The sequence below is a fragment of the Haliotis asinina genome, chromosome 2, assembly GCF_037392515.1.
Source record: "Haliotis asinina isolate JCU_RB_2024 chromosome 2, JCU_Hal_asi_v2, whole genome shotgun sequence".
In the NCBI taxonomy this organism is placed as follows: domain Eukaryota; kingdom Metazoa; phylum Mollusca; class Gastropoda; order Lepetellida; family Haliotidae; genus Haliotis; species Haliotis asinina.
Window position 1 is genome coordinate 92,644,785 of NC_090281.1, and position 25,382 is coordinate 92,670,166.

Below are 25,382 nucleotides of genomic sequence, written 5' to 3' on the forward strand. Positions count from 1 at the left end.
AATGATGGTTCCAACACATATTTACACCCTGGTACAGGGACCTATTCTGCTCTTGACTTGTCATTGACAAATTCAGAACTACTTAATGAATTCGAATGGTCAGTCCACGATGACCTCTGTGGAAGTGACCATTTTCCTACTATGTTAAAAGCTGTAACTCCATCCGATGTTCCTCCATCATCAAGACGAAATTTTAAAAAGGCTAACTGGGCTTTATATGAAACACTGTGTGCTGAAAAACTTAAACCTGAAAGTTTTATTGACGTTCCCGATGCTATTAAATCTTTTTCTGATGAATTGAATTCCATAGCTGATGAATGTATACCAAATTCCTCTGTAGTTCCACACATAAGAAAACCATGGTTCAACGATGAGTGCAAACAAGCTAGGAAGGCAAGGAAGAAAGCTGAACATTATTTCCGTCGGCATCCTATGGTGCATAATTTAAATAAATATAAAATTTTAAATGCTAAAGCACGGCGTACTTTTAAACAAAACAAAAGCCAATCTTGGCAAAATTATGTGTTCAAAATAAATTCTCGGACACCTATGTCCAAGGTATGGATCATGGTCCAGAAAATCAAAGGTAAAGGTACTAAATCTACTGTCCATCATCTTAAACATGGAGATCAATTGCTTACTGATAAATCAGATATTGCTGATAACCTAGGTGAAACCCTTGCTAAACACTTTTCCTCTTCAAATTATGTACCAAAATTCCAGCAATATCAAAAACAAGAAGAAAAGAAAACTATTAATTTCAATTCTGATAATGGTGAAGATTATAATGAAACGTTTTCTATTTATGAACTCCATACTGCTCTTGATCAAGCTCATGACACTGCTACAGGAGCTGATAACATACATTATCAACTCCTGAAGCACTTACCGGAATCCTGCCTAGAAACTCTTCTCAATATTTTTGACGCTATTTGGACATCGGGTAACTTTCCTCCGTCATGGCGTGACGCCATAGTAGTACCAATACCTAAACCTGGACGTGATCATACGGATCCGTCCAATTATCGACCTATTTCACTAACTAGCTGTGTTTGCAAGACCATGGAACGCATGATAAATAATCGACTTGTTTGGTACTTGGAAACAAATAATCTTATCACAGATATACAGTGTGGGTTCCGTAAAAACAGAAGTACTGTCGATCACTTAGTGCGACTGGAATGATTTGTTAAAAACGCACTAATTAATAAACAACATGCTGTGTCTATCTTTTTTGATCTTGAAAAAGCATATGACACAACCTGGAAACATGGTATTTTGAGGGATTTACATGACTTTGGTTTGCGAGGTCGTTTGCCTCAATTTATTGCCAACTTTTTAAATGACAGACAATTCCAGGTCCGTGTGGGTTCTACCCTGTCTGATCATTACAATCAGGATCAGGGTGTTCCACAAGGCAGTATTTTATCTGTTACTCTTTTTAGCATCAAGATCAACAGTTTATCAAAAGTTTTAAACGATTCAATAGATGGATCGCTTTTCGTGGATGATTTTAATATTTCTTGCCGAGGTAAAAATATGCATACTATTGAACGGCAACTGCAGTTGTGTTTAAACAAATAAATAAATGGTGTCTTGAAAACGGCTTCAAATTTTCGAAGTCCAAAACTAATTGTATACATTTTTGCAGAACATATAAGCCACATAAGGACCCTGAACTATCTCTAGATGGCACTCCCATCAAAGTTGTAAAGGAGGCCAAGTTCTTGGGATTAATTTTTGACTCACATTTAACGTTTCTACCACATATCAAATCCCTCAAAACTAAATGCCTGAAGGCACTTGACTTGTTGAAAGTCGTTTCAAATTCTAAATGGGGAGGGGACCAAGCTACCCTCCTGCAACTTTATCGATCACTGATCCGGTCAAAACTTGATTGTGGCTCCATTGTATATGGTGGAGCCTGTAAAAGCAACCTGAAACTTTTAGATTCTGTTCACCATCAAGGTCTCAGACTTTGTCTTGGCTCCTTTGGGACTTCACCTGTTGACAGCCTGTACGTTGAGGCCGATGAGCCATCTCTTGAGCAGCGACGTATCAAATTAGCTTTACAGTATGTAACAAAATTATATTCCAGTGAGTCAAACCCTGCATATAACTGTGTTTTCAGTCCTCTGTGTGAGGACTTATACAATATGAAATCTTTGCTTGTACCGCCTCTTGGTTTAAGAATTAAACCATTTCTTGCTGCTGCCGGCATTGAGCTGGAAAATATAGCTCCTTCCCGTCTTCTTTCTTCTCCTCCTTGGCAGTTGGTTAGGCCCCAAGTGGACCTAACACTGACCACATTTAAAAAATCAGAAACTAATGAATTACAGTATAAACAAGAATATAATGAATTGAAACATAAATATAGCAGTTATAAATCCTTATTTACAGATGGGTCCAAGGACGGTGGCGCAGTAGCTTGTGCCACTGTCATTGGATCCAGAACAATATCTTCTAGATTACCAGACAACAGTTCTATTTTTACCGCTGAGGCTGACGCCATATTAACAGCTCTTAAATATATTCAAAGACGCCATAAACATAAACAATATATAATCTATTCCGACTCTCTTTCTTGCCTTCAGGCTATTAAAAATCTTTCTTGTAAACATCCACTTTTAATTGAAATTATTGAATTATATAATGATCTTGCTACTGGCCAATACGACATCGTCTTCTGTTGGTTACCCAGCCACGTTGGCATTTCCGGTAACGCAATGGCCGATCTTGCTGCTAAGGCAGCACTCAACAAATCTGTGACACCACTTCTTATTCCATACTCAGATTATAAAGCTACAATAAGATCTTATATCCGTGATCTGATGCAGAAGAAGTGGGACACCCAAGTAGGTATAAATAAATTACATGAAACAAAGCCTTATATCGGTTATACTTCCTTGGGTTGTCAGTCCAGATTTGAGGAGGTCATTATGCGACGATGTCGCATTGGCCATACGAGGTATACTCACGAGTATCTATTAAAAGGTGAAGATCCTCTGTTTTGTATCCCTTGTGATGAAAGAATCACAGTCAAGCATGTCCTGCTTGACTGTGTTGAATATTCCATCACAAGGGATAAATATTTTAATTCACGAACTTTGAAGGATCTTTTTAATTCTGTTAGCTTTCATTTAATTATTGCATTTTTAAAAGAATTAGATTTGCTAAATGAATTGTAAATAGATAAATATTTTATGCTTGGGAGTTTGAATTAGTAACTTAGAGTGTTAGTGGCTGTATCCTCGAGGGGGGTTAAAGCACTGTAAAATTATTGTCCTCCTGAGAGGGTACGTAAGACCCAAAATATTTGAAGTCAAATTTGATCTTCCATTTTGTCTTAGCCGTAGAATATGTGTCATTTTAATTTGTGGCTAATCTTGCATACAATCACCAGCAGCTGAGGGGATGATGTAAATCCAGCTAGGGACCATGCAGGTAGCAGAAGTACTGTAAGTCCCCATGGCCCCTAGTATGGTGATCTACCTTCAGTTGTTGGTGATCTATATAGCCTGTTTTTATATTGTATTGTCTGAATAGGAATATTAGTTTTAACTTTTCACGCTAGTTTTATTTCTTATTGTGATATTCTAGTTGTTTTACTGTCCTTCGTCGACAGGTTTTATCATATACATAGATTCCTTTTTTAAGAATGCTCTCGTTACGATATGGCTGCGATACTGCCGATGTGACGTTAAATGTTAACTCACTCACTCACTCTTGTGTGTCCCATTTCTTTTGCAACAGATCGCGTATTTCAGATCTAATTACGGCCTTATGGTGACAGTAAAGGATCATAAGAAACGATACTTTGGTTTCCCTGAAACCACATTGAATATTTGTCATAGATTTACTGGTTTCAAGATACCAACTTAATCTATTATTTACCATTCGTTCCAGATGTTTATCACTTGCTTAATAACGGTGTTAGAACCTACACATAAACTTCACTCTCACGTCACTAAAGACGTTTTTCATCAATATATTGTTATCTTTCCTTACAGCTCGTTGAAGATATTGGTCTGTAATTAGATGGATCAATATGATCCCGGCCTGACTTTAGACTTGGGGCTACAGCGGCTTTATGCCACGGAAGTGGGAAATTCCCAGAAGGTCGTATCTTTACAAAAACATTAGAAAGTGTTTCGAGATATGATTCACGTAAATGCTTCAAGAGTTGATAGTGAATATTATCAGACCCTGTTCCTGTTTCATTTGATGAAAACAATATTATATTATTATATTATCAGATTCCATCAAAATTCATTTTGTCCTTCTGCAGCTGTTACTGATATTTCCTAAACTCAGGGATATAATTGGATGAAGACGAATGCTTGGCGAGAGCGTTTCACCAAGTTTATTGGCAATGTCGGTTTTGTTAGTTAATAAATTATCTCCAATCTTCAAATGGTCCACACCTTTGAAGAAGGTGTTCTGGCTTTTATTGTGGAATCAAGGCTTCTCCAAGACTGCCGCTTGTTCAAAATGCGCGTCGTGCCTTGGCACCGAAATTGTTCACTTTGTCTAAATAATGCACTGTATGATGTTTGTGAAAATACTGTTCGGCTTTCTTCCAACCATACCTGGCCTGTTTACATTCATTATTAAACCTAGGTTTGTGTGGAATTGCCGAGGACTATGGTTGGTTAGCTCAGCACTGTTGTACAAGTACAACTGTATAAAGATCCTCGCTGTTCGCACAAACATCATGTATGAAGTGATCAAGACACAGAGTCCATAAAATGACCAGTCAGATCTGATGAAGTTATGTTTGATAGAGATGGATCATCACCAGGCTGATGTCTGAGAATTCTGGGGAAGTGACTCCAGCATAGGTCAATGTCGACCATCTACATGCATTATATTAGTGCGAGTGAGTGCGAATCAATATGAAAGAATATGGAAAAATAACTGGATGTAAATATGTGGTTGAATCACCATTGAAATTACATAAATTGTTATCAGAAATGAATTGCTCAAGGACTTACTTTTATTATTAGTGTTGGTACTTCCGCAAAGCGAGTTGAGTCCGTTGAGGTCACCCATGACGATACATGGTTTAGACGTTTATCACATAGTTTTTGAAGATCCGATCCTCGAATGTCAGAAGAAGGAGAGATATATAAGCTGCACAGAGTCAATGCACTGTGCAGAGTCTGTCCAACAGCTGTAGTTTGGACATTGGTATAAAAAAGGACAGGTCTATGTATTATACCCTGCCGCTCCGAAATGGAAGCACCCCTGTCGCTCTATCTCCTGGGGCAGAGAAAGACTAATAATCAGTGTGTTGTCTTAAAATTATCAGTATTTTACATAAGTCCCTTCAAGACATTATGCTGACGATTGAAGATCTGTAACTAGTAAGTGTATTTCATTAAAGGTATTTTTCAGTCTTCTACAATTTCATTGAATTAAAGTAGACAGGTGTGGTTCAACTGGCGATCTCTCTCGTGAGTATGACGAGGAACTATTCTTCCGCCTGTCCTGTGAGGAGGACTCTCCATATCTGGAGGCCCAAAGGAGTTCTCTAAAGGAACCTGTGACGCTGAAGGGATGGTTGGTTTTGTTTTCCATTTAATTTCTTTTCTTTTCGTTTTCGTGTATGGACATATGAAGGTTGTGAAGAAGATGTTTCAGATGGTTTGTCAGGCAGATTCTCTGTTTGGCATCCAGATGAACTCTGGGTGACACTGGCGACGTAGACTGAATAAGTGGCAGTGAAGGCAGATTGACTAAACAGCTGGGTTTTTTAGACTTAACTCATGTCAATCCAGTCTGACGTCAAGAAGAGGACGTTAGTTCAGAGCTTGTAACTGCAGCAGAATACTTGTTATCCCACGGAGAGGATGTCCGGTTTGAGAACAGCAGAGAAAGTCCAAATACTTTTATAAAAAGTACCCTTGTAAATTATAAGCATGTGTCACAGTGACCCTCAAATACAGGACTCAACGAAAATCCCTGTCTCTTTACGGTTTTATAGAAAACATAACACAGATTGCTTCAGAATTAGAAAACGTGATTTTCAATAATTTATAGGTTTAATAGCAGTTGTCTTTCAATAGTATTCAGACGAACGCTCGTCAATCTTTATTCAGAACTATATTCAGAAGGATATACACGGTTAGGCAGGAGAGTGGTTTCTCTTCCAGATAGCATGATAGATAAAACAAAACAATATTTTTAATAAATATCCTGTTTAAAGTTGACTATAATTGGATAAAGATATGTTTTGGTGGTTGTTTCGTAAAATAACTGGGTATGTATTTGCTTCTGTTTCTATTATAATCACAAATTACCAGGACATGGCATTCATCTTCTAGGTTATTCAGTTTACAGTATTTGCACATCGTAGTTTTCTTCTTAAACATTCCCTCATAACAACTTAAATGATAATAAACGGAACGAAAGTGTGACATAGCTATTCCTATTTTCTTAACATTGATATAGCGTACAGATGGTTCACACACAGAGCAAGGAATAGGTACATGTTTTAGAGTTTTGCATGCCATTCCTGTATACAGAAATCTTTTATTATTATTATTATTCTCCTTATAAGTAAATTTAAGAAATGGTGTTTATTTCCAGCTCCCAGCCATATCCATGCATAGCCAAGAGATCTGTTTTTAGATGCGAAGCTAAATTAAACTTATTCGATCAGGGCGTGCGTTTAAATTTACACTACCTAACATTTTGTAAGCTTTATATGTGTAGCGGGATGATGACATAGTGAAGAGCCTTACCCAGTAAGCAATGAAGCATTTAAGAGTGTACTCATACATAGGGCATGAATCAGTTTCTCCAAGTGCAACTGTATTTGTGATGTATATGTGACTATTTTCTACGGAGTGACAGGAAATCACACTGAAGTCCCAATGAAAGAGATTCTTAAAGTAGTCGTACCATGAACTTACTGTAATGATGTTTTCAATTTTACGTGCACATGAGATGTGCTTTACTTTCAGCCCAAATAATTGCGGATTAGTAATTTAGTCCGAGAGCTCACTCATATTTTCGTTTTCAAACTTATGTTTGTAGTTTCGTAGATAGTTTTTGATGAAATATATAAATCTCGTGATGGCGAGTCCATATGATTTCTATTACGGTAATGACATCGCTGATGTTTCAGTGCTAGAGATGTATTATTAAACCAATTTGAGTTTCGCTTGGACGATGTAATGGTCCGCTTCATGCACTCACTTCACACACTTCATGACTGTTACATACACAACGACAAGCTTTATGGATTAACAACTTCTTTATCCAGATGATGCGATGTTTCGACACAGACTCTTGGATCGATGTCAAGCTAGTAAATACTACTGGGCAGGCGTGCAGCAACAAGAAGGCTCACCATTCTGTACACAGATTCAATTGTTGTTGACCAGTTTGTTTCTGGGCTGTACACAGTAGCAATCATGCCAATCTGGCTCCACCCTGGTCGATGTGGTCAATAGTATTCATGTTTTCATAAACAAAATATTTAAACCATCCACAGAGAACAACTGTTAAACGGTTATGTGTGCTTTTGATTAAATAGTAAATAATGGACACTGCAAACTGAATATTGATTAGAGTAGTTTTAGTAATGATTTCAAAGTACGATTGACTTATTTATGACGACCGCTGGCCACTCCTATGTTCGGTACGTTTTTGAATGTGTGTTATAATGATTCATGTCCCGGGCATTATTTAAATTTCACAGTCGATCTGATCCACTGAAAGTTTTCCTTCAAGATCAACATAGTTTTACCACACTTAGCAGAGGCGTTTATAGTTCAGTGAGCAAATGTGAAAACAAAAGAGTCATATCCATTAGAGTAAATTATTGATCGGGACTTTGTTCGTGTTTAAATGTTTTATAGAATAATTCACATTAAGGAGATGAATAAGGTACATATGTTTAGCGCAATGTGTATTTTGATATTGCACTGCCCTTGTTTCCTAGCAATACTGTCAAACAGTGCTTCAGTTATACCAAAGCGTTAAAGCATATTGTCAGTAAAAAGCTCATGCACATACATGTCCTCGTTAACCCTTAGGTAACAGCGTCGGGACCTTTACAGATGCATAGAAGGCGCTCTGGGTGTAAGAAAATGGATTCTGATCCTATTTGTTTGATGCGTCTTGAAGTTTGAAGAATCCACATTTCACAGAATGGTTGAAATATCTCTTACGCCCTGGTTCAGTATGTGGAAGCTTTTGCAATATTGTGCCACAATCGGTGCCAGAGAGAAGAGACTGTTCACATCAGAAATATAGCAGGATGTTAAAAAGCTCTCTTTGCAAGTTTTGTACTGATATGGTTCTACAAAAGTGATGTATATCATATCATGTATGTTTGCTCTCTGAGGCATAAGGTCTTGCTAATAGGCATTGTTAGTGGGGTTGAGTAAACATGGTCTGCATAATCACATATTTCCAGAAAACATAAGTCAGATACGGATGCACTTGTGATGCACAGTTCATTTTCAAACGTTTTCAATGGTCATGTACTAAACTTTCAGGAAAGAAATGGTGGTGGTGGGCGTCCCTGAGGTCATCTGGATCCGCCTATATAAGTGTGCCATCAGGTACAGCAGCATAGACTGTTTCAATTTGGGATATCCGTGGAGATCTGAGATAGAAGCGCAACCCATGCTACCCGTAAAATGAGACTAACGGGACCGGGTTGTCTTACTCGCTGACGTGGTTGCGCGGGCCATCGAATCCCAGTTGTATAGATCAATGTTAATGTTGGTGATCACGGGATTGGCAGATCCAGACTCGACTCGACTATATACAGTCCTAGTACTGAAATTACATTGGTTATGTTTTTAGCAAAAAGCTGTAAACAAAACAAACGTCTGCATTACAATGAAGTTCCTTAAGTCCTATGTCCTATTTCAAAGATGTTAAATAGCAACACCTTATATATAAAAAGTAGAGTATACGTACACCTTTGTTGTCCTGTATTTTCCGATGGAATCGGATTACCTATTATTTCCTAATTCTCCTTTTCACTTCCCACAAAGTATGGCCGAAGTCATTCGCATGCCAAGCGCGGTAACACTAAACCTCTAACGTTAGAATAAACCGCTGTAAATAAATAGGCCTTTAAATTACACAACCAGGGGATGATAATATCATAAACCTAATGTGACAAAATCCTGGTCTAAGACAAGTAACCTACTACTGCTTCTGGTGTAACCAACATACCACATTAGGATTCAGTACATACGAATCATACGAAACTCGAGATGTTCCTGTGGTTTCCGACCTCGCTTTGGCTTGTGTAATTCGTATGTATGAGGTAGTGGCTAAAGCGTGCACTTGTCACCCGATTGAAATCCGAAAACCTGGGTTTGAATCCCCACATGAGTGGGTGCTTTACAATTTAACGTCACATCGGCAGTATTTCAGCCGTATTGGGACGAGAACATTTTATTGTGTTACACAGTAATTTATGGTAAATTTTAAACAAAACTGTCATCGACGGACAGTACAACCGACTAGAACATCACAATATCAAGAAATAACACTAGTATATAAGTCTAAACTAAGTCTTCAAATTACTTTTTCTTATTATTACTTTACTTTGTTGCTTTCATACACAGTTGCACATGTGTATCAGTGTTTATAGAAACAGGAGACAAGATATATATACTAAAGTCTGGTCATCTTGTCTCCTGTTTCTATAAACACTGATACACATGTGCAACTGTGTGTGTGTCTGTGTGTGTGTGTGTGTGTATATATATATATATCTTATATATATGTATATATATCTTACACACACACACACACACACACACATACATACATACATACGTACATACATACATATACATGTACATATATATATATATATATATATATATATATATATATATATATATATATATATATATATATATATATATATATATATATATATATATATATATATATATATATATATATATATTGCCACACAAAATACACAGCAAAATTGTACGGACATATATACGCACACACACACAGACACAGACACACACACACTCATACATACATACATACATACATACGTACATACGTACATGCATACATACATACATATATACATACATACATACATATAGACAGACAGACAGACAGACAGACAGACAGACAGACAGAGAGCCATGAAGTATATCTTTCTTGTTCAGTTTAATGGATAAATCGGCTTTCAGGTTGCCCCATTTTTAAAATGTGTACAGATGGAACTCAATGCCAAAACAGATGATCAACTGATTTGCATTGGCTACTACAATAAATTGCTGTCTGCGTATCCCATTTTCAAAAGTAAGGATTTGTTGGTAATATATGGTGAAGAATTTGATACTGAAACCATTGTTGTTTAGAAGCTTGCAGGCATTTATTTAGGATCATGTTATATTTTTATATTTCAGGTTTCAGTATTTTTCAAAAAATGTCAATTCCCATTTTGGAAAATGTTGATTTCGTACACACTGATTTTGTACGAGGGCGTCATATTAAGATCGGTTTCCTTCTACTCTTCAAGGGTAAATAAAATGTGACAGGCAAGCAGATACTGCTAGAAGTATTTCTCTTTTTCAGGTTTCTGTGCACTACCTAAAGGTCGTGAATTTGTGACTGCGTTTTCCGAGATGTATCATCAAGGCTGGTTTCCTGAACTGCACTTCATCATTCTGTCTGACCTCAATACAACTGTGCACTTTGAAAGCATAGGCTTCAACGTCTCAGAGGATGTGCATGTCCAGGCAATGGTTGAACACACATACAGCTCGGATTCCCTGTTCTTCTACGCAGCAAATCTTGAAGTAACAGATATGACTTTCTACATAACCTCTGAAACTGACATTACACTTTTCTGCTACAATGCCATGGTTCACAGAGGAGAGGGATACGTTGCATTGCCCACTGTTGATTTAGCTACTAAATATATGGTAGTTACACACATCGACAATCGTGTCGGGTCTCATATTTTAGTTTACTATATACTGGACAAACACAAACTGTATTTCTCGTCGTTGCTACAGAGGACACTACACAGGTGAACGTGAGCTTAAAAATAGAAGGACCACTAATGGCTGGTGGGTGTGGCAACGGTACATTTTTCAACGGAGAGAGGAGAACATTTACATTGAACAGGTTTCAGATTGTGGGCGCCTACTGCGAAGAAGACATAACTGGGACGTTGGTTACAAGTGACAAGCCTGTGGCTGTGCTTAGTGGACACAATCACAAGAGCTTTGTCATCTTTTCTAACCCCCTTTTAGAAATGTTGTTGCCACTGAAATCGTTTGGAAGAAGTTTTGTTCTGCCAGAGCCACCGAGCAAGACTGGAGGGGCAATATACAGAGTTGTGGGATCCGAGGCCGCCACAACGGTTCGCTCTCCCGATGGCATGCTATTCTCACTTGGAGAAGGAGAATCTCAGGACATTTATGTTAACTCTACTACAAGGTCAATGTACATTGAAGCAGACAAACCAGTCATAGTTGTTCAGTTCACACTGAAACTAGCATCAATGGCGATTGTTCCACCAACTAGCTTGTTTGCCAGTGACTATGACATATCAAAAGCGGTCTTCAACCCGTCGCATGACCTGAAAAATGTCTACGTAACGGTTATTGTCCCAACCGATAAGGTTATTGGTCTACATCCACAGATATTTCCACAATTCGAAGTAATCAAAGGAAGCTGCTTCTCGGTGGCTACAGCTGAGCTTACTGCCGGATTTTACCGTCTTCTCCACGTTGACAGTGTCCCCTTTGGAGCAATGATGTACCTAAGCCCGAAATTTGATAGTTATGGTATTTTCACACACGCTGCCGGGTACAACCTCACAGATGATATTGGCAAGTATGCAGAAAAATCTATGTTCCAGTCAGACATAAAACATTCCTTCCTTATTGTATGAAGATTTGCAAAGTAATTAGGCTTCATCGGGACGCAACAGTGTATTTTGCCTGTGGCACCGATGTTAAAGAAAGCCGAAAAAACAAACCCTTCTCCATGGCTTTCAAAGACTAAGAGGATTCTTTTTCGCGCTGGAATGAGAAATCGTTTTATAATGATATTGACATGAGTAATTCATGCAGAAAAATAAACACGTGTAGAATTTTAGACTAATAATTCCAGTATATAATGTACTTACTTTGTAGATTGATTTTTCATGTATATTTACAATATATTTTTTCATACCAGGGAAACTCAGCTGCTCTTCTTCGGGGACTTGCTCTGATGGTCAACCATACCCCTGCGTTTGCAACGAAGGATACTTTGTATACCTATGCAATGACTGTAAGTGATACATGTAATTATAAATAAATTCCTTTTTGTGGTAAGTATTTAAGTTCCCAAAGAACGGATAATTTCCATATTTATCATAATACATATTAATCATAATATTGCTGAAATGGAGGTAAAAACATTAACTTACTCATTCACCAACTCACTCAAAATTGAGAGATGCCATTAAAAACAATCTTTGTTGTGAATGGTTTGTTCAACGTGGTGATTTCAAGTGTAGTAACTTTACAACAGCGTCTGCCGGCTGCAACAACTTCCCCTGTTACTACGACAGCACATGTGACGACTTGGGAAGCACGTACATATGTCACTGTGTGAATGGATCGGGAGGAGCTCACTGCGAGTTTGGTAAATATCAATATATAAACCATCTTAAAGTTGAGTGGATAGGTATATAATATTTCCATTTTTCCTCAAACTTTACTAACTAGCCGCAATTCTTCTTCAGCCTCCAGTGGAATCGATTTTATATTAATTCAATAAGTTAACCCAGCAACCAACAAAAAGAAACTATTGCTGACATTGTATAACAGAATTCAGTTTAAATGACAGATGGAGAGATATATAGTTACAACTCAGACCGGTAGCTCGATACATGACGTTGCTCGTTGATCCAATGCCCAAAGTATCACTTTTCGGGACTTCTAGCGACGTTTACAGCAACAGCATCAAGCTATGGAAGGTCATTGCCATAAATGTGATGTAATGTACAAGTGTATTTAGTATTACAGAAGGCATTACTATGGCAGTACAAAATCAAAAGTAACATCAAAGACAGTGGGGGTACCTGGTAAGGCCACTCTCTATGTCTTTCGGAGAACACCTGAGAAATCGTGAGTGAAACACAGTATCAGCCCAACCGACTTCTTAGCTGGATGAGGTCGGCTGGTCTTAAAAGTGAAACAAAGTGCTTCCCTTTCACTGGTCAGGACCAGTCACTTACAACTCGCAATTGCCAAAATGTGACGCTTTCAAAAATGTTAACATTGTCGAATGAGCAATAAGTTAACCGAGACTGTTTAACGGCCTTGACAATGGATATCCTTCCTCGGCACAAGCTGCATCTTAAACATGATGGAATGACTCGATACCGTCCTTGCCATGCCTCAGGCTTAGACCCCGATATCCATCAGTGATACTACTCTGGACATACCCTGGACGTCATGGAAAATGACGCTTTTATACGTCTTTGGAATAGGCGCATATATAATTCTTGGCAATTACAACTTGATCTGAGCCAGTGGGGTTTATGTCCCTTTAGAAAGGAAACTTGGAGCGGCATCAAGAAGTTGGTGTAATGACTGTTATTTATGAGTAGCGTTTCGGCATTAGTAGCTACACCGAAACGTTGATCAAAATCAATAACAAAAAGTTCATTCCATAGAAGTCTCGCCGTTCTTCAGCAATATGAGTGGCAAGGTACAGAAGAATCCTGATAAATATGCAGAACTTGCTTTTTGAAATGTCATGCTTACATCCCAAGTGCACTGTTCTCTGAACCCTCGGTCCGGGACGTCCTCATGTCTCAAAGTAGATCTGGTTAGTGTTCATGTTATACAAATGGAGCACACTCCTTCTGACTCACCGGGTAATTCAGAAGTCAGGACCACCCAACCTCTCTCTGCTGCATTTTACTTCAATCTGTTAAACAAAATATCCACGTCTGAGCAACAATAATCCAACTTGCACCTGAAGGAATAGCATTGAAAAAAGATTTAACTTAGAAAGTATACTAGTTATTCATGTTTGTGTATCATTTGTTTTGAAAGATATATGTAGCGGAAAGGTCCCGTCCGAAAAGGTTCATTTGCTTTTAGCAATTTTACATGTCTTACTGTTTGGTTTATAACGACAAAGATGATAGGACATGGAAGAACAGCTTACTTTCAAACATTGTTGATTTGTTGATCAAATGAAAGAAATTATAATGAAGAGGGCAATGGTAACCTGGAATATGTTGTACATACACCACGGCCATCCTTCCCCAAACATGCTCTACATAGACCACGGCCATCCCGCCCCAAATATGTTCTACATACACCACGGCCATACCATCCCAAACATGTTCTAGATACACATGCCATCGCTCCCCAAACATGTTCAACATACTCGATGCCAATTGTACCCAAACGTGTTCTACATACACCACGGCCACTCCTCCCAATACATGTTAAAAACTCAAAACCATCGCAAAACTGACTTAACATGTGTTACGATCACCTGTCCATTTTCTTTTTTTTCAAAACTGCTTTGAGACATTTTTCACATTAATAATAAATTCAAATATCTTACTGCATGTGTGGAATGGCTTGGACATTGACAGAAGGCACATTTTAACTGATAAGTCAAATACGAAGATCAACAAGAAAGACGTTTTAGAACCATATGTATGTAATCAGCTGTTGAAAATAACCCAGGCTCAATACTCAATACTCTTTATTCTCCCCAGACATTTACGACCACTGTGAGAACAATAGCTGCGTAAATGGCACATGTGTGGATGAAATTGATACGTTCACCTGTAGCTGTGCAGAAGGCTTTTCTGGGGAGTTCTGTGAAACCAGTAAGTATCATTTATCACAGTACAGTTCTAAATTTATTACTGACGAGTTTGCTTTGAATGGCATTCATAAAAGACATTCATAACCTTGCGGAAATGTATGAAGATGTCACAGCGTACACTTGTCTTTGCTGTTTGTATGGGACTTGAACAGTCGCTCGACAGATGTAATATTGTCACTATCCTGTATTTCAGACATAGACGACTGTCTTCATGCGCCGTGTGTTCATGGAACCTGCCTGGATGGAATCAACAGCTACACGTGTATCTGTGAACAGGGATACTCAGACATGAATTGTTCATCGGGTGACGAAAACTATTAATAATATGTTTGGGCCCGAGGCCATTTGACTTAACGTCGAGTCAACAGTTTTGTAAATATTTAGGAAGGACAGAAGATTTCAAATTCAAGCTAGAAATCATTTGTACAGTGAGTAGTAAGTCTACAATGAAACAGGTATTTTGTGAATGATAACTCCATTGTCAGCATACATATACCTTTCAGATATCGATGATTGTGAGAACGGACCCTGTCAAAACGGTGCCATATGCAAAGACTTCCTGAATTATTTCAACTGTTCGTGTACGCCTGGATTCGTCGGACCCCTGTGTGAAACAGGTATTCTATACTCTATGTTTATTGCAATTAACATGGATGTAAATCATTAGAATAATATCCAGTAGATGTGATGGATGGTTGCCAAATGCACCACAATCAGCTCTTACGGTGTACCGTTTAAACATACCGATGTTTTGTGATATTGATGATATTTGAATGACGTTTAGAGACTAGATACTGACGGATCGTCATTTGGAGGATTAGCTCTGAAAACAGACGGACAATGATTTTTTCAGAACCAAACCATAACGCCAGACCTTCCTCCTTCCGGGCTGGGCACCCATGAAGAGCCACCTCCTCGTGGTGGGTGCTGGGTAACGCTAAGTGCTCTTCTCCTGTGTGGACCCGGGACAGAATGTGTCCCAAGCACCCCATTGCTTGTCGTAAGAGGCGACTAAATTGGGCAACCTGTTTGCCGTGGGTTGCGTCCCGTGTCGGTGGAGGGCGGGAACCTGGTGGTTGAGGGCATTTGGGCTTTTAACTGCTTTCCACTTGCCCAACACACCACATTGGCCCTTACTTCACGTAGACGGGTGGTCGAATTGGCCCGATTCAACCAATCGGCTGGTCATGCCAAGCCCTGTGCATGGATTATATCTATGTCATTGCACAAATTTTGCACAAATGCCCAGAAGGCGGTGGCTCATGGACCAATCTGGTGGATTAATTCATTGTAATTCTTCTACTGGAGTATATCATCCGGGTATCCTTGGTGCTGCAATCTGGAGGCCCGCTTGCTTTAGCATCGTCCTAGTGATACTCCGTGGTGGGTGGGGAGCTCGGATGATGAAATCTACATAACTAACCATGGCTTACGAAACCCCACTAAGAAGAGCAAACGTCCTCTCGAAAATGATCCCGTTGACGACCTCAGACTAGCCAAACAAATTGATTACTGGCCACGTTTCCTTGTCATTGTGACCAAAGATAACACATGAACCCATTTGCTGTGTCTAAGGGTATCCAAGGCATTGCTGGCGAAGTAAAGAACATTGGAGGATTACGTTCTGGTGCGCTGTTGATTGAGTGCGCCAGAAAACAACAGTCAACCAACCTTGTGAATGTCGACACTTTTGTTGGTACTCCGGTTACTGTCACGGCGCACAAAACACCAGTAAGGGAATAGTGCGAGATCGTGATCGATTGCTGGCAGACATGTTTGACCTAGATATCGTTTCCGAGATGAAAGATCAGGGTGTACTATATGTCAAACGCAATATATCAATATGTCAATATGTTTCCTTCTCTTCGCCTACTGCTCCAAAGTCACTTAAGGCATGATACTGTAATCTCAATGTTGATACATACATTCCGAATCCGCTGAGGTGCTTCAAGTGCCAAAAATTCGGTCATGGTGTAAATACGTGCACATTGTCTGTTGTGTGTGCTCATTGTAGTGAAAAAGCACACACATCAGAAGATTGCAACAGCCATGTTAAAAAGTGCACAAACTGCGCAGTGGATCACCCATCTTTCTCTAAGGAATGTCCTGTGTGGAAACAACAAATGGACATTTATAGAATAAAGTTTACACAAAACATCAGTTTTGCAGATGCAAAGAAAATGGTCCAGAGCTCAGTACAAACAGAAAGCTATGCTTCCGTTGCCAGACCAAACCCAGAAGCAGCATCCACACTAAAGGAATTATCTGCAAGCTGTCAGACAAACTTGACTTGGGTGAACATGGATTCCCCTCAACCTTTGTCACCTGCCATATCTTCTCAAACTGCAGAATCACTTTCTGGTACATCACAGATTCAATCAGCAACATCCCCTGATCATGACATATTATCTAAGTCATCAACAAGGTCTCAAACCAGTAAAACAAAAACTAAAAAAACTTTGAAAAAGCTAAGCGGCAGAGCCCCAAAAGGTTCACTCGAAGACATGGACGTGTCTGAAAACGGCCGCTCTAGGACACACAGCCTGTCGCCCACCTAAAAAGTGCGGGGTAGATCCCCAATAAATTCCCCCCAAAGATAGGTTATCAGAATAATATTATTCAGTGGAATTGCAGAGAACTAAGGACTAATTTTAATGAATTGCAGCTTTTAATCCAGGTTTTTACACCATCAGCAATCTGTTTACAGGAAACATATTTGAAACACACTGATACTCTTGACCTCCGTCATTTTAATGCATATCTTTATGTTTCACCTCCAGGTGACAGGGCAAGTGGAGGATCATCAATCTTGGTACGGCAAAATGTTATACATAGTTCAATAGCGCTTACAACAAATCTCCAAGCAGTAGCTGTGCGACTTACATTACAAGTTGCGTTTACGCTTTGTTCATTGTATATGCCACCTTCATCCACTGTCCAGTTAACTGATCTACAAATTCTTTACAATGAACCCCCTAAGCCCTGTATAATCATGGGCTATTTAAATGGCCACAACCCACTCTGGGGTGGTACTACTACGAACACCAAAGGTAAATTACTTGAGGATTTTCTTTCAAATAATGATCTCTGTATTTACAATGACGGGTCACATACATATTTACATCCTGGCACAGGAACATATTCAGCTCTTGATTTATCAGTTACTGATTCTAATCTTTTAAATGAATTTGAATGGTTGGTTCATGATGAGCGACCACTTCCCTACAATACTAAAACCTGTGAACCCATCCGATGTACCTCCATCATCACGATGGAATTTCAAAAAGGCCAACTGGACACTATATGAATCTCTCTGTACTGGCAAACTTAATCCCGAACGTTTTATTGACGTTCCTGATGCTATTAAATGTTTTTCAGATGTACCCATTGACATTGCTGACGAGTGTATCCCAAAGTCTTCTGTAGTTCCACACATAAGAAAACCATGGTTCACTGATGAATGCAATCAGGCTAGGAAGGCAAGGAAAAAAGCAGAACATCCTATGGTCGCCATCCTATGGTGCATAATTTAAATAAATTTAAAATGTTAAATGCTAAAGCGGGGCGTACCTTTAAACAGAATAAACGCCAATCTTGGGAAACTTATGTATCTAAAATAAATTCTCGGACCCCCATGTCCAAGGTATGGAACATGGTCCAGAAAATTAAAGGTAAAGGTACTAAATCTAGCATCCAACATCTTAAACATGGAGAGCAATTACTTAACGAGGAGTCAGATATTGCAAATAAACTGGGTGAAACTCTGGCTAAACACTCTTCCTCTTCTAATTAAGTGCCTAAATTCCAACTATATCAAAAACAACAAGAAAAGAAAGCCATTAATTTTAATTCAGATAATGGGGAAGATTCTAATGAAACGTTTTCTATTCATGAGCTCGATAATGCTCTTGATCAAGCTCATGATACTGCTACAGGAGCTGATAACATACATTATCAACTCCTGAAGCACCTACCAGAATCCTGCTTAGAAACTCTTCTATATATATTTGGTGATATTTGGACATCGGGTAAATTTCCTCCTTCATGATGTGACGCCATAGTTGTACCAATACCTAAACCTGGACGTGATCACACGGATCCGTCCAATTATCGACCTATTTCATTAACTAACTGTGTTTGCAAGACCATGGAACGCATGATAAATAATCGACTTGTTTGGTACTTGGAAACAAATAACCATATCACAGATATTCAATGTGGTTTCCGAGAAAACAGAAGTAGTATCAATCACTTAGTGCGTTTGGAATCATTTGTGAAAAATGCGCTGATTAATAAACAACACGCTGTGTCTATCTTTTTTGATCTTGAGACAGCATATGACACAACCTGGAAATGTGGCATTTTAAGAGATTTACATGATTTCGGTTTGCGAGGTCGTTTGCCCGAATTCATAGGCAAACTTTTAAATAACAGACAGTGTCAAGTCCGCGTGAGTTCTACCCTGTCTGATCATTACAATCAAGATCAGGGTGTTCCACAAGGGAGTATTTTGTCTGTCACTCATTTGAGCATAAAGACCAACAGTTTATCGAAAGTTTTAAACAATTTATTAGATGGATCTTTATTTGTGGATGATTTTAATATTTCTTGCCGTGGTACAAATATGCATACTATTGAAAGGCAACTACAGTTGTGTTTAAACAAAATAGATAACTGGTGTCTTGAAAACGGCTTCAAATTTTCTAAATCAAAAACCAATTGTATACACTTCTGTCGTAAATACAAACCACATAAAGACCCAGAACTATTTCTAAGTGGTACCCCAAGCAAAGTGGTCAAGGAGGCCAGGCTCTTGGGCCTTATTTTCGACTCACATTTGACGTTTTATTAAATCCCTTAAAGCCAAATGCCTGAAGGCACTCGATTTATTAAAGGTTGTTTCAAATTCAAAATGGGGAGGGAATCAAACTACCCTTGTTCACTTATATAGATCACTGGTCCGATCTAAACTTGATTACGGCTCTATCGTATATGGAGGAGCTTGTCAAAGCAACCTAAAACTACTTGATCCTGTGCACCACCAAGGCCTAAGACTTTGTCTTGGTTCATTTAGAACCTCTCCTATCGACAGTCTATACGTTGAAGCTGATGAGCCTTCTCTAAACCAACGCCGTACAAAATCTTTACAATACATTACAAAATTAGCTTCTAATGAGTCTAATCCCGCATTTAATTGTGTCTTTAATCCTCTCTATGAGGATTTGTTTAACAAAAAGTCTTCCCTTGTTCCGCCTCTTGGGCTCAGAAGTAAGCCATTTCTTGCTGCTTCTGGTATTGAGCTTGAAAATATAGCTCCTTCCCGACTACTTTCTTCTCCTCCTTGGCAGTTGGTTAGGTCACAAGTTGACCTAACATTAGCGACATTTAAAAAGTCAGAAAAAAATGAATACAGTATAAAGAAGAGTATAATCAATTAAAACATAAATATAGCAATTATAAATCCTTATTTACAGATGGGTCCAAGGACGGCGCAGTGGCTTGTGCCACTGTCATAGGATCCAGAACAATATCTTCTAGATTACCAGATAATAGTTCTATTTTTACAGCTGAAGCTAACGCCATATTAACAGCTCTTAAATATATTGAAAGACACCCTAAACGTAAACAATATATAATCTATTCCGATTCTCTTTCTTGCCTTCAGGCTGTTAAAATATTTCTTGCAAACATCCACTTTTAATAGAAATTATTAAATTGTATTATAATCTTGCCACTGGCCAATATGACATCGTCTTCTGTTGGTTACCAAGCCATGTAGGAATCTCTGGTAACACACTGGCTGACCTTGCTGCTAAAGCAGCACTCAACAAATCTGTGACACCACTTCTTCTTCCTTATAGTGATCACAAAGCCACCATTAGATCTATCCGTGATCTAATGCAGAAGAGGTGGGACACCCAAGTGGGTATCAATAAATTACATGAGATAAAACCTTACATTGGTTATACCCACTTGGGTTGTCAGTCCAGATTTGAAGAGGTTATTTTACGACGATGTTGTATTGGCCATACTAGATATACTCATGCGTACCTGTTAAAAGGTGAGGATCCTCCATTTTGTATCCCTTTTGATAAGAGAGTCACAGTCAAGCATATTCTGCTTGACTGTGTTGAATTCTCCATCACAAGGGATAAGTATTTTACAGTTAAAACAATTAAGGATCTTTTTACCAGCGTTAATTCTCATTTAATTATAGGTTTTTTTAAAGAAATAGATTTTTGGGTTGAATTTTGAATAGCATGTTTCTGTAAATAGATGTATTTTAATGATTGGTAGTTTGAATTAGTAACTTGAATTGTTAGTGGCTGTACCCTTAAAGGGGGTTGAAGTATTGTAAAATTATTGTCCTCCTGAGAGGGTACGTAAGTCCAAAAGCATTCACAGTAAATTTAAACTTTCCACTGTTCTTAGTCGTAGTATATGTGTGTATTTTTAATTTTTGGCTAGATGTGTCTATATTGCTACCAGCTGAAGGGATGATGTAAATCCAGCTAGGGTCCATGCAGGTAGCAAAGGTACTGTAAGTCCCCATGGTCCCTAGTATGGTGATCTGCCTTCAGTTGTTGGCAATCTATAGCCTGTTTTTATATTGTATTGTCCGAATAGTGATATTAGTTTTAACTTCCCACGCTAGTTTTAATCCTACTTGTGATATTCTAGTTGTTTTACTGTCCTTCGCTGACAGGTTTTTTATAATGTACATACGATCTTTTTTCATTGTTGAATGTTCTCGTCACGATATGGCTGAGATATTGCCGATGTGACGTTAACTAGTAACTCACTCACTCACTCACTCCTTCCGCGCAGGGAGCTGATCATCATTTTAATGTTGACCCTTAAGTGAAAGGATGTGTAAGGTCTCATGCACGCTGAACATGCTGTGCCGGCACTGACAAATGGACACATTCCAGCTGTCTTTTACACCTTGCTCCAGGCGCAGAAACCTCTAGTGCAATGTTTTAGATGAATCAAGATTGAGTGGGGTCTATCAGGTTTCGACCTTAAGAAACGTCAAGTAACGTGACAGATTTGATGTTGAGCCAGGAATGACTTTGGCCACGATCACGCTACTGTTCAAACACCACTGTATGCTGTCTTTGGGACTCACTGATCTGTACTATCTGGGGAATACATGGGTACTAATAGCTATGCATGCCAATGTTTTGTCATGCCCACTGTCGTACCCGACGACAATAACCCTCCGTGAGCTTCGACATGTTCCCCATAGAGTACGTCTAGGACGTCTAGGACGTCTAGGGCGTCTAGGGCGTCTAGGGCGTCTAGGACGACTGAGGAGACACGTCTAGTACCTTCATAGTTGATTTCATCTGTTGATTGATTCATGTTACAAATCCTTGTGCTTATCATTCCATTACCATCACTCAATACATCATTGTATTTCGCTTTTAGGAGGAATATATATCCACGTATGGTATAGCTTTATGTGGTCTTCCGAATCTTAATAACGTACGTAACTTTGCTGCATACTTTCTGCATACTGAGTTCGCGTACTTCAATTTTCAATATTTCAGACATAGATGAGTGTTCTAGTAACTCGTGCGTGAATGGCACCAGCAGTAAACTACCCAATATGTACAGTTGCACTTGCACATCTGGATATGAAGGGATTAAGCGTGACAAAGGTTTAGCCGGGATTTTTTCACAACTAAGTAATCATTTTTTTATTCATTATTACTGTTACGTTTTTCTTTTCATGTACATCCATTTTACATGATTTAATCAAGTTCGCAAAATATTCTTTTTTGCTATTTCTTGTAGATATCGACGAGTGTGCATCGAGCCCATGCGTGCACGGTACCTGTGTCGACCACGTCAACAACTACACCTGTGACTGTGCACCTGGGTATGCAGACCGGAACTGTAGCACAGGTGAGAATTTCTTAATTTCCCATTTTGACATCGCTAAGGTTTACATTTTGCTCCATATGAAAAAGATATGTCTGTGTTGATATGAACACCTATTAATTATGACCTATTAATATATGAAGAGAACACGTTTGTGTCTTGTTACGGGAACATTTGCAAGATGCTGACTCATCACTGATCACATAACTGATCGCATCCATCTGAGTTGACAAGTGTTAAAATGTTTCTCACCTGTATGAAATACTTTCTGTTCACGAAATACATACACAAGCACAGGTACTCACACAAAACCATATCATTAGGCAGGTACATTAAATAAACTTGTATCTTATCTTGTTTAATATAATCATATCTAAATATGATTAAATCCAAATGGGTCATCGTCTCACCATATGGCTAAAATATTGATGATGTGACGTTATATTATAACTCACTCACTCTAAATGACTGATGGCATATATTTCGCTTATTAATGTAACATGTAGATATCGACGACTGTTCACCGAACACATGTGTCAACGGTGCCTGCGTTGACCACGATAGGTGACCATGATGATGTTCGATAATATCCCGTACGTTCACTTGAACCATATGTTCCCATGTGTTTGTTAATTTATCAGAAAATCTCGTCACAATATGGCCGAAATACCATTGATGTGACGCTAAATATTAACTCACTTACTCATTTCATGTGATAAACAATTTATTTGCCTCTGAGTGTATTCGCTCAGTGTTCAGCGTTGAATTCGCCAGATATCGAGGTACCTTTGCACGGGAACAGAGTCACAAGAAAGACCCTCCATAGGACATTTCTGCTTCTGTGTGTACTGAACCACCAACGATTTGTATTAGTTGTTGCTTATGTACGAACTGCCACTTGCACCCACATTGTCATTGAATAATCACGCAGACATTGGTTGTACTTAAGTGTAAGTCATTGAATAGCACGTGCAAAATACATTGATTTCTTATTAAGGCAACTAGAGGTATCGGACTTTATATTCTTAAAAGAAATTGTCAGTGTCAAATCCAGCGTTGTTACACACGACTTTACGAACACCTGATCACTGATGACAGTTGCTACTGGGAAAAGGTTCGAGGGTTTTTGGAGTTGTTTATTTTCTTTCACAGATATCGACGAGTGCACAACAAACCCATGTGTTCACGGCAACTGTGTGGACCACGTCAACAACTACACCTGTGACTGTGAACCTGGATATACAGATCAGAACTGCAACACAGGTGAGAATTCATTATTTTCTATTCTTGGCAAAATTAAATTTACATTAATCCACTTGGATAAGAAATAGATGTGTCTACCAATATTTAGAAAGCATATTTCTTTGGCTTTGCGAGAATTTTTGCAAGACATTGACTAAAGGTGACGCGGGTGTGCTGAAATGCATCTCACCTGTATCAATTAATTCTCACCAAACAAAATGTAAACATAACTACAGCACACACAGCACCATATCATCCTATATGTACACTTACAACAGGCTAAATCCAATCGATAAATATCATGTATTGGTTTATAAACGTGACTTGTAGATATCGACGACTGTGCACCAAACCCATGTGTACATGGTACCTGTGTCGACCACGTCAACAACTACGCCTGTGACTGTCAACCTGGATATACAGACTGGGACTGCAGCACAGGTGATGAATGTATATTTCAAAAACGTCAAATGTTTGTAAATGAGGAACTTGTTTCCTAACGCCATTTAAGGTTAGTCATCTTATCAAAATGTTTTATTTGCGACTTGTTTCAAATCTGACGCAACGGTAACCAAAATAATGTTCCCTATTTTCAATGTATCATTTACGCCCATCAGTTTGTGTTTAGTTTCTGGATTTGTTTGTTTTTCATTAGAAACATTTAGCTGTCTCTACGTGTGTTTTGATCGTGATGCTAGCCTTTTTGCGAACTCCTGCAATCAGCACTGTGTGAGATCAGCACTATTGTAAAATCCTAAACAAAAACATATTGTAATCCTGGGTGTTAAGGGACGCGCAAATGTAGAGAACGGACGTTTTCACAAAGGTACGCACAATATTTTTCACTGTACCCACAATACATCCATGGCTTTGCTAAATGTTTGGTTGTATATCTCAGAGCCGTTCCGTGTATCATGTCACCCTGGGTCACATTATCAATGATTTATTCCAGGGTATAAAGACATTACCCAAACCTATAGCTCTTGATACAGTTACATCTCATATTAAGGCCCCTTAGAACGAACATTTAGGGGTTGTCATGACCCCCATGTCTGAGTCCAGATAGAGCCCTGTAATCATACAAAGTTCTCGTCAGAGGTGGTTTATCCTAAGTCACCAATTGTTTAGCTGAATGTTTTTCTGACTTCGCGATATCAATCAGCACGTGTATAAAGTATTTGATATAGATAATTGATATACCATAGAAATATCAGGTTGTGTATGGCATCAACTGCTGTCAATGCTAACAATAATGTTATTATCGTATTCATTTTATAGACGTGTCTATGTAATTACGTCGTGATATAACTGGACACTGTCAGGGTTAATTTCAGCTCACTCAATATCTCACTGTTTATTTGTTTACAAATGTATTGCTATCATTTGATGTC

The 25,382-nt window shown here is 38.7% G+C and overlaps 1 pseudogene; it reads left to right on the forward strand.

Annotated features, from left to right (window-relative positions):
* LOC137272113 (uncharacterized) overlaps positions 1-25,382 on the forward strand; it is a 37,388-nt pseudogene that overhangs the window by 10,806 nt on the left and 1,200 nt on the right.